Source organism: Oncorhynchus clarkii, chromosome 7, assembly GCF_045791955.1.
Source record: "Oncorhynchus clarkii lewisi isolate Uvic-CL-2024 chromosome 7, UVic_Ocla_1.0, whole genome shotgun sequence".
NCBI classification, from domain to species: domain Eukaryota; kingdom Metazoa; phylum Chordata; class Actinopteri; order Salmoniformes; family Salmonidae; genus Oncorhynchus; species Oncorhynchus clarkii.
This window is the reverse complement of record NC_092153.1, coordinates 45,080,153-45,090,132: the sequence shown is the minus strand read 5'-3', so window position 1 is coordinate 45,090,132 and position 9,980 is coordinate 45,080,153. Positions and strand designations below refer to the sequence as shown.

General features: G+C 41.0%; 1 pseudogene; it reads left to right on the top strand.

Annotated features, from left to right (window-relative positions):
* Positions 1 to 3,585: 3,585 nt before the first annotated feature.
* Positions 3,586 to 9,428, top strand: LOC139413362 (red-sensitive opsin-like; annotated as a pseudogene).
* The last annotated feature ends 552 nt before the right edge of the window (positions 9,429 to 9,980 follow it).

The following is a 9,980-nucleotide window of genomic DNA, read 5'->3' as shown; positions in this document are numbered from 1 at the left end:
CACTGACTGAAGTCAGAGCTGATTTGAGCGGCCTAAATTCGATTCCAAATGAAGACACTCCTTCCTCAGGTGATGCGGCATCAAACTCCGCCTCCCCTGAGAAGGGAACCTCGCCCAGTTAGAGGGAAATTTCTCCCTCTCTGGGTGAGGCTGGGGATATCTGGTCCCTTATTTGTGATATTCCTACTGATATTTGGAGTAACCCTAGGACTTTCACATGGTTAATTGAACAACTATTTCACCCTGCCACATCACGTACACCAACCCCTACACATGTCCCTAACTCCTTTTCTGATATCACTCTCTCCAATCACTCCCGTCCCAAACGTAGCACTACACCTACAGACCCACCATGCAAACCAGACAAGGTTAGGAGCACCACCTTATGTATACCCCCGATTGCAACCGCCACCTTTCTGCTATAGTTTTCACGTCTAATAGACGTGAAGAGAGGGATTTGTTATATAAGTATTCATACACATAGCTCATATAAACAAAGACATTCCGTCGTAAGAACACATACACCCAGCCACAAGACTGACCCCCTCTATTGGTCGGATGCTCAGGATAAGGCTCTGCTGTGCACCAATGGGGCTTCTGCTCTGGCTAGAGCAAGGCCCGCCTCCAACCCTCCGACCAGTCAAGAAGACCGAAACGACAAGACTCCACCTACTTTATTCTATGTATAAAAATGAATGTAACCGTTGTATAGGCTCTCTTTTTCACCTGGCTCCTTGCCGAGTTATGTGAACTAGGTCCGTGCACGTAAAACTGCGGGACAAGATATCTCTGACTCATTAAAACTGTCTTTTGTTACAACTGAAATCCACTCTGTCCAGCGTCCGTGATTTGGTCTCAACTCTCCAGTATTTGAACACTAACAGTATCATGTAGTATCCTAAACCTATCGATGTTACATTGAACTGGGTGAACGGAATATGAATGACAGTCATCCAACATGCTGTAATAGAAATAAGGCCATGCTCATGAAGAATGAAATTGTCCTCCCTCATCATAAACGGCAATGTCCACCACTGGTGTATATGTAAGGTGTCAGTAGTGAGTGTGTGAAAATGATTGAATGTAAAGAGTGTCAATGTAGGTGTGTGTGGTTGAGTGGTAGAGACCTGAGGATGGGCATAGGGTTCGTGCAGATATTCTGTGGGACAGAGGGAGGACATGGGTAGTTAGCTATTCAACAGTTTTATACTATTCAACGGTCTTATGGCCTGGGGAAATTAGCTCTTTCGGAGCCTGCCGGATAGGAGAAGAGAGAACAGTCCATGGTTCGGGTGGCAGGAGTCCTTTGCAGTTTTTCGGGCTTTTCTCAGACACTGCCATGCATGAATGTCTTGGATGGCTGGGAGGTCGCCCACTTTTGCAGTGTTTAAAGTACATTTGCTGCAATTCTACACATTTCGTCATGGGGTGTAGAGAAAGTGTTGCAGTTTTAAAGCACATTTTCTGTCATTTCTTCACATTTTGCCATTGGATGGAGAAATATTTTCAGTTTAAAGCTAATTTCCTGCAATTCTTCACATTTTTCCATGAACTGGCAAGAAACTTTGATAGTTTAAAAGCAAATTTCCTGCCATTCTAGACATTTTGCCATGGCTTGTACCATGTTCATACAGTGGCGATTTTAGCATGTAAGTCTTGGTGCTGAAAAAAAAGGTGTGATGCCAGCAATGCCACTATACAACACAACAATAAACAATAAATGAATTGGTCTATAACGGTGACAAACGGTGCGCACAAACTGTTAGAGCCTACATAAAGCTGTCCCAACAGGAGAGTCCCAACAGCAGTCCCAACACCTTACCACAGCTACACATGGCTATCACTGGAACCTTGTCTGGCAGCGAAACAGTTCATTCAGCCTCATTTACAGCCTTTTAAAAAAACATAGCTGATATGGCCGACTTGCTGAAACAAATGTGGTTTCTACTGACAATTGAGATGTACAAACTACGGCATAAGGGGAAGACAAGCGAATAAGAGGCAATCCGTAATTGAGATTAAGACATTAATGAGTGAGCTAGGACCGACGTAGCCAATATAACTATTTGTTCAGCACTTTTGAAATGTACAGTGACAGAATTCAGAACAGCCATTCTTACAGTGTTCTCCCTGTACTCCAAGTCAGAACTGTAGGATAAATAAAGGGGGCATATAAGCAGACAATGAGAGCTCTTACAATATTCAATGATTACATTTCTCAAAAACAGGTTATAGGCTACATGTGCACCACCAAGTCAGAACAGTAGGCGAAATTAAGAGGTGAAAATATACCAAATTATTAGGGTGAGGCACATGGGCTACTAACAGCTTACTACACAACATAAACGTAATATTACTTTCTTAGCTACAGTATACATATCCCCCTGGCATATTACATAATTTATGCAGCAGCATACAAGACATTTTTGGACTCACCTTATTGTGCGAATAGCAGGCTAATGATTGCTTGCAATACTTGCAGTTAGCCACTGATTCCTTCCAAACCACTCATTGTTGAATTTGCGATTTCAAACTTGTTGTGTAATGTTTATGTCCAATTGCCGATGAGCACCGATATCTGTAATTTCTCTTCATATGATAAGGATTAAAAAGGATTTGCCAGTAGATTGTCGACTTGATTCATGATGATGACTGCTAGCTAAGATTTTGAAAGTATGATGTTGACATGATCAGTCCAATCCAAGCTACTGTAAATATAACATGATTTGATGTCATTTTATCTGTGGCCAATGACCTTGAATCTTCTTGAATGGGCACTTCTAATGTAAATCTATGGCAGCACCCAAGGGGCTTGAATTTTCAAGCTTTACCCTTAGACTTGGAGGTGACGTAGTGTCCCCATGAATGACAGAACACTGAGCCAATCACAGCGCAATGCTTCGTATTTTCTGCTGGCTTGCCCCACCACCACAGAAAGCACTGAGCTAGGCTGAAACACCTGCATTTTGGAGCTGCCTTACTCAAGAAAACAAAAAAGAGACCATGTTTGTATGCAGCTTTATTAACTCAATGATATATATATATTGTTTTACCCCTGTTTACAAACTGATATGTGACACGTGTTAACAGCAAAATAACATGCAAAACATGCAAGCCCATTTGCTACAAATGTGGGGCTCTGCACCAGCAACTCTGAATGACTGTTGCCCACTGTGTTCATATGATATCTATGTGAGAGTGACTAACAAAATCAATGGGGGCCTCCTGGAGGTCAGGTCCCCTGAGCACATGCTCTGCATGCCCGGTTGGTAATTTGCTAATGACAAGATTTAGATAGCTGGCTAGACTACCTTACCAAGCAATCAACAAAACAAATTGCTGACATGAGCTAATTTAGTGACTGACATAGCAAGTGGAAAATGTTAAGAAAAGACAATCAAGTCCATGCCATTGCACAAATTATTACATGGCCCATGTGCCAACTCTGCCCTAATTCCTCCAATGCCATAATCCTTTCAAAAGACCCAAAGGATGGTATATAAGCCCTAGGGTAGTTGAGAAGAATGGATAGGACTTCAGCAGTCAACTTCAGGAACTCCTGTTAACCAGTCCAGGAAGGCAGAGCTAGGAGTGTTTGTTGCCAGGGGAACGATGAATAAATGAGAGAATCAGGCTCCGCCTACACTAACAGCAATCACACCGAAGGTACAGTACATTTTGTACAGTTTAGTGCTTTGGTTGATATCATTTGGTAGTATTGAAAGAGCCTAATTCTGTGCATTCCCCAAAATATTGTAGTTATTGTAGATTTACAGAGGTGGGACCAAGTCATTGTTTACAAGTCTCAAGTCTTAGCACTCAAGTCCCAAGTCAAGACAGGCAAGCCCGAGTCAAGTCTCAAGTCAAGACCAACAAGTTTCAAGTCAAGTCTCAAGTCCTAAACTTTGAGTTTCGAGTCCTAAACAAGTCATAATGTGCTCTTCACCAAACGTAATACCATTTAATATTTTTAACAAGAGTAATAGTTAGCATATTACAGTTATGCAAATCATAAATGCTTTTAATATATATATATATATTTATTACTTTCCAAAGAAACTCTATATTTCCATGGAAATACATGGGTAGCCATGAGAAAGACCCTGTCTGCTATATTAGCCACGACTTACCGTTCTTTGTGCAGCTTTAAATGTCGAACAAAGTTGGAAGTTGTTGCACCTCTGTCTAATTTTCTTCACGCATGTTTTGCAAGTTGCAGTCTTGCAGTCAAGTTGTAGTCTTTATATCTGAAAATAATAATATTGGGTATCTTTCCAAGGGCTCCATCTGAATTCACCCGCCGACGTTCCTCTGCACTGCCACGCGCAACTTTTTCTCAGCTGGCACAATTTGATTGGCTGCTGCCCAATTCAAACTGTAAACCCTTAAATGAAGAGTTGATGCGCTGCACACTTTTTTGAATAGCATAATTTTTTATATTTGGCCTTGGGGAGGGTATCAAGTCAGTTCGAGTCAAAAGGCTCAAGTCCAAGTTAAGTCACGAGTCATTGGCGTTAAAGTCAAAGTCGAGTTGCGAGTCATCATATTTGTGACTCGAGTCTGACTCGAGTCCAAGTCATGTGACTCGAGTCCACACCTCTGGTAATGGTTTTAAACTAAATTGATGTTGCTAAAGGTCTTTTGTTGCAGTGTAGTCTTGTGTAAGTTATTTCACAAACAGCAGACCTGCCATTTTTAACTGGCACTGGCAGTATGCACAATACATTTTGTTGTATAATATTTCAAGACTTTGAATGATCTTTGTGGTCATTGCCTCAGCCTGGAGACAAGTCCTACATGATTACTCTCATGATTACATGCTGCTTCCTCCTCCTGGCCGTGGTCATTTTCTGCTACATTTTTGTGTGGCTGTCCATCTGTGATATTTAAAATATACTATACTGTAGCAAGCAACCATGTTGTTGAATACAGTAATGGTCAAGTGTACCTTTTGGAAATGCATATTACAGGGATAAATCTAACCATTTGCCATTCCTTCTGAATGGCCACAGGTTACCGCACAGCAGAAAGTCTGAAAATGAAAAATTAAGTGTCCAGGATGGTTGTTGTCATGATTATCACTTTCTGTGTATGCTGGGGACCTTATACCCGTTTTGCTGTGGCTAACCATGGGTATGCTTTCCACCCTCTGGCTGCCACAATCCCTGCATATGTAACAGTATAAGTTTAAACCGTCCCCTCGCCCATACCCGGGCGCGAACCAGGGACCCTCTGCACACATCAACAACAGTCACCCACGAAGCATCGTTACCTATCGCTCCACAAAAGCCACGGCCCTTGCAGAGCAAGGGGAACTACTACTTCAAGGTCTCAGAGCAAGTGACGTCACTGATTGAAACGCTATTTAGCGGCCACGCTAACTAAGCTAGCCGTTTCACATCCGTTACACCTACTTTGCCAAGAGCACCACCATCTACAATCCAGGTATATATATGTCTTCTTTTTTTCTGACCGATTTCATGTTACAAAGCTCTAACAACACACATTTTTCTAATTGTTTCACAAATGCCTTTCTTGTGTACATTTATTTTATTTGAAAAAGGATGACGATGTGTTCGCTCACTTTGTAAATAGACATTCAATTTCAAAGTCTTCTTATGTTTAATTATTCCTCTCTCTCCAGTTCCGTACTTGCACCATGCAGCTCTTTGGCAAGGCAGAAGATGATGGCTCTGAAGTGTCTACATTAAAACAGAGATTTCCTCTGTGGCACCTGCATAAACCCCAGGCGACCTCTTGGAAACAAATGTACAGTACATCCTCTTGTGTTTCTTATACAAATCATTTCCCACAACTTTTTAGGACATTATTAAGCTTTAACTCATGTGCAATGCGTGTAAAAAACCTTACCCACAAAACCTAAATTGATATGGACCACCCCTTGGAGGTTTTTTTTTAGCTGTTGTAGTGGTAAATTATGGGAATATGTGTATATATAGTACTACTATCAATGTCTCTTCAAGTGGCAAATAAAAAGTTGCCATCTTGGAAGGCATTCCCTTCACTCTTCAGTGGCTAAACTAGACAGCATCACTGCTAAGGAGAACTGAAATGAACTGCCATTGGAAATCTGATCATTTCAAAACTATGTGAACAATTTATGGTTTCAAAACCTCTCACTTTCAAAGTAACTTGTGAGGTAAACATTTTGTAGCCCTCTTGCAAAAACAAAACAAACAAAAAATACATGTAAATAGATAACTGTGTATATATACAATGTATTTAACAATGTTTTTTTTCTGCTTAAAATAAACGTCATCCTGGGTTCGCGCCCAGGCTCTGTCGTAACCGGCCGCGACCGGGAGGTCCGTGGAGCGACGCACAATTGGCCTAGCGTCGCCCGGGTTAGGGAGGGCTTGGTCGCTAGGGGTGTCCTTGTCTCATCGCGCACCAGCGACTCCTGTGGCGGGCTGGGCGCAGTGTACGCTAACCAAGGTGGCCAGGTGCACGGTGTTTCCTCCGGCGCATTGGTGCGGCTGGCTTCCGGGTTGGATGTGCGCTGTGTTAAAGAAGCAGTGCGGCTTGGTTGGTTGTGTATCGGAGGACGCATGACTTTCAACCTTCGTCTCTCCCGAGCCCGTATGGGAGTTGTAGCGATGAGACAAGATAGTAGCTACTACAACAATTGGATACCACGAAATTGGGGAGAAAAAGGGGTAAAATTTAAAAAATATATATATATATATATATATATATATAAACGTCATGCATGCAGCAAAATGAAAATACCTTCTGGTCTCACTTTCTATGTTTTTCAACTGTTTATTCAATGTTTATTCACTGCTACCTGTTATGAATGATTGTTTAAAGACCAAACTCACATGACACACCCCATATGAACTCTCTTGTAAAGCGGATAGGATAGAGATTATCTCTCCAATCAGCCTAAAGACCCAAAGTGATCCACTTTCCTCATTATTGGTTTGTATTTACAGCATGAAAAGCTTGAGCATGGAATTGTATTACTGTATTGTCAAAATACATTTTCTCTAAGAATAATTGTTAAGTCAACTATTTTCTTGCATGAAAAGGATAAGCAATTTCGCCTGAATGCTGAGGAACGTGACACCAAAAGCACTTCTTATCCAAGAAGGATTAACCTTAAATTCAAACCTTGGTCTTCAGTTCTTTCGGGTCAGCATACAGTAATTGAACTTTGTGTGTGTGTGTGTGTATGTGTGTGTGTGTGTGTGGGTGTGTGTGTGTGTGTGTGTGTGTGTGTGTGTGTGTGTGTGTGTGTGTGTGTGTGAAACCATTTCTGATTTAGATCTTAATCTCAATGAGGACGTAGCTGGTATAAAACCCCACAGATTGGGGTACACCATTTTGTTGGTTGCTAACACCACAACAGGTGAAGAGCAAGAGAAGCAAACCAGAAGACAGAAAAAGCTGGCAACAGTTAAAGGCCAAAAACACAACTGTGGCAACAAACAACTGGCAAGGTGAACATTTTAGAACAATTTCATGACTGAAAGGGATATAATATATTGTCTTCTTGATTTGCATATTCTTCAGATTCCTTCTCAGACATGGCAGAGGGTTGGGGAAATGCAGCTTATGCAGCCAGGCGACATAATGAAGAGACAACAAGAGAATCGTCCTTTTTTATTTAAATCATGAGGTTATGTTTCCTGTATGTATTGATGTTATGTACAACATGGATGGCATAAGTGAACTTGTGCCTCATACATAACAATTTTAATGAATTAATATTATTGTTGTAATTTGCATTGCTTTTGCATCTTCACTGATCATTTAAAAGCATGTAGCTCATCTAACCAGGCACTTGCACCTGTCATTTTCTTCTTCTGACAAAATAATTTTCAATTTTTTTCTCTCAGATCCCTTTGAGGGCCCCAACTATCACATTGCTCCAAGATGGGTGTACAATGTTTCAACACTTTGGATGATCATAGTGGTCATCCTCTCAGTCTTCACCAATGGCCTGGTAATGGTGGCCACTGCAAAATTCAAGAAGCTCCAACACCCTCTCAACTGGATCTTGGTCAACCTTGCTATTGCTGACATTGGGGAGACACTTTTGGCTAGCACCATCAGCGTTATCAACCAGGTTTTTGGCTACTTCATTCTGGGACACCCAATGTGTGTCTTTGAGGGATTCACTGTCTCCACTTGTGGTAAAATGCAGTTTTACATGGACAACAATTTGATCTAATATTTAACAAGGAAATTCTACATTTCTACATAGTGCTGAGAAATAGTATTTGGCAGTTGCTAGAGCACCATAACAATAATCAGAATGTCTCTTTTGTCTAATGTATATTTACATCTTATACAGGTATTGCTGATCTATGGTCTGGCTGTCATCTCCTGGGAGAGATGGGTGGTGGTGTGTAAGCCCTTTGGAAGTGTCCAGTTTGATGCCAAATGGGCCATGGGAGGCATTATCTTCTCCTAGGTCTGGGCTGCTTTCTGGTGTTCTCCCCCCATCTTTGGCTGGAGCAGGTGGGGATTTCTCTTCTTATTGCACAGAGGATTCAAGTTCAAAACATGTAATTATTTAACCAATTTCTCTATCTCTCTCCCTTCACCAGGTACTGGCCTCATGGCCTGAAGACTTCATGTGGACCTGATGTCTTCGGAGGCAATGAGGATCCTGGAGTCAAGTCCTACATGATTGTTCTCATGATTACATGCTGCTTCTTCCCCCTGTTCGTGATCATCTTCTGCTACATCTTCGTTTGGCTCGCCATCCGTGCTGTAAGTGATATTTTAAATATACTATAATGTAGCAAGCAGCAATGTTGGTAAATACAGTAATGGTCAAGTGTACCTTTTGAAAAGGCATATCAGAGGGATAAATCTGACCATTTGATATTCCTTCTGAATGACCACAGGTTGCTGCACAGCAGAAAGACTGAGTCAACACAGAAAGCTGAGAAGGAAGTGTCCAGGATGGTGGTTGTCATGATTATAGCTTACTGTGTATGCTGGGGACCTTATACCTGCTTTGCCTGCTTTGCTGCGGCTAACCCTGGGTATGCTTTCCACCCTCAGGCTGCCGCAATGCCTGCCTACTTTGCCAAGAGATCCACCATCTACAATCCAGTTATATATGTCTTCATGAACAAACAGGTAAATCGTAACAAGATTCTCAAATCTCTTACCGATTTCATGTTACAAACCTCTAACAACACACATTTTTCTAAATGTTTCACAAATGCCTTTCTTGTGTACATTTATTTTATTTGAAAAAGCATCAGATGACGATGTGTTCGCTCACTTTGTAGATAGACATTCCATTTCAAAGTCTTCTTATGTTTAATTATCCCTCTCTCTCTCTCCAGTTCCGTACTTGCATCATGCAACTCTTCGGCAAGGCAGAAGATGATGGCACTGAAGTGTCTACATCCAGAACAGAGGTTTCCTCTGTTGCACCCACATAAACTTTCCCTATTCATCAAACTGATCTGGAAACAGACATGTAGGAAAGGAAACAAAAAGGAAGTTCTCTACATTGAACTTGTATGTATGTTTTGCTGCCATGTGTTTAATCTATTTCCAAAAGCTAGTACAGGCTCAAAACATCCTTAGAATCAATGTTGATCTGGGGAGAATTGTACATATTAACTTTAAAATTACTTATACCACACTGAGATTTGAGCATGCATACATTTGTTTGATCATTTATAAAATTTCTGCCATGAAGCAAACCTTCAATTTTAGACAGACTTGTAAATACACAACATTTATAAAAAAGATATATTTGTATGTCATGTTTTCATTTGACTGTTTTATGATGAAAATAAAATATGCAGCAAACTGGAAATGACAATTTTGTTTTATGTCGTTTATATTACAATACGATAACCAATGATAACCCCCATCTGCTACCTTCTCATTGTAAGCCCCTGGAAACTATATCATATATGCAGCATACAGTATATAGGATTTTTATTTACATCAAAAACATAAATGTGAATGAGAGACGGACTCTG